A 1,419-nucleotide genomic window follows, 5' to 3' on the forward strand; every position below is an offset into this window, starting at 1 on the left:
CCTTCTCGTTTTGGTAATTCAGTATGGCCTGGAAAAGAACCTTGTGGTCTATTCTTCAATTCATTGGCGAGCTGTCCCAATTGGGTCTCGAAATTCCTCATTGATGCCGCTTGGGATTGTATCACTGCGTCGGTTCGGGCTATGTACTCCTTCATCATATTCTCAAGATTTGAGTTGTTATTTTGAACTGGTGGAGTCTGTGTTCTCTGATTGTACTGCTGTTGCGGTGGTGGGATGTATTGCTGTGTAGGTGGAACATAGGGCTGCTTGTTCTGTTGGCTCTGCCCTTGATTAAAACCGCTCGAACCTCCTTGTCCTCCCCATGAGAAATTAGGGTGGTGCCTCCAACCTGGGTTGTACGTGTTCGAATATGGGTTAAAGTTCCTATTGTTCCCATGTCCTACATAAAAAACGGAAGCAGGGTTATGTGGACAATTATCATAAATATGGTTTTCAATGCAAAATGAAAAAATGAGATCGTTGACTTGGCAAACAGGGGCAGGAGTGCAATAATCCGACTGCACAGGTTGTATCGGCGTGGCTAATGGATTTTTTATTCCCAATGCCATCTCTTTCAGCCTCTCGTTCATTGTAACCATCTCTTTTTGCATCGAGGTCGCAATGTCCAGAGCCAAAACTCCAGCTGGATCTTGCTTCTTTGGTGCTGCCCTAGATCTTTGCGAACACCATAGTTCGTTGTGTGAAGCTAAGTCATTTAGGATGTCAACTATCTCGTTGAATGTCTTCTTTGTAAAGGCTCCGTTGGCAGCATTGTTTAGCATCATCTTAGTAGGATGATCTAAACCTCTAAAGAAATGTTCTATCTGGATGCATGCCGACAAGCCATGGTTCGGACATTTCCTGATTAGTTCTTTAAATCTCTCCCACGCCTCGTGAACAGGTTCACGATCATACTGTCTAAAGGAGATGATCTCCTCTCTGATATCAGCGTGGCGAGTAGGTGGGAAGAATTTTGTTAAGAACTTCTCCACTAACGACCCCCATGTGGTGATGGATCCCGGCGGAAATGCATTGAGCCATGCTCTAGCTTGGTCCTTCAAAGAAAATGGAAAAAGTGTTAGTCTCAGAGCATCGTCTGTTATACCAGGTAATCGAAATGCATTTGCAATTTGAATGAATGATTTCAGATGATCATGTGGATCCTCATGTTCCTGCCCTCCAAAATGTCCAATTGTCTGCAACATTTGGAACATCATTGGTTTAAGCTCAAAGTTTGCGTGGGCTGGAATAGGGTTGACTATCCCTGAATCAAAGTTCTGAAAAGCCGTGGCGGCATATTCTCGCATTGCCACGTCTCTGTTGTCCGCCATCTGGATATGGTTGAATTCATCATTTCTTGCATGATCCCTCATATTACCGTTAACAGCAGGTGGATCAACCGGATCACGAGGTGGAATA

General features: G+C 44.3%; 1 non-coding gene across 1 annotated transcript; it reads left to right on the forward strand.

Annotated features, from left to right (window-relative positions):
- The first annotated feature begins 840 nt into the window (after positions 1-840).
- LOC148209580 (small nucleolar RNA R71) lies at positions 841-947 on the forward strand. Its single transcript, XR_015793382.1, has one exon. It is a non-coding gene; the product is annotated as a small nucleolar RNA R71 (small nucleolar RNA).
- The last annotated feature ends 472 nt before the right edge of the window (positions 948-1,419 follow it).

Source organism: Momordica charantia (assembly GCF_013281855.1).
Source record: "Momordica charantia cultivar OHB3-1 chromosome 8 unlocalized genomic scaffold, Mcharantia_2.0 BLBB01000008.1, whole genome shotgun sequence".
Lineage (NCBI taxonomy): Eukaryota > Viridiplantae > Streptophyta > Magnoliopsida > Cucurbitales > Cucurbitaceae > Momordica > Momordica charantia.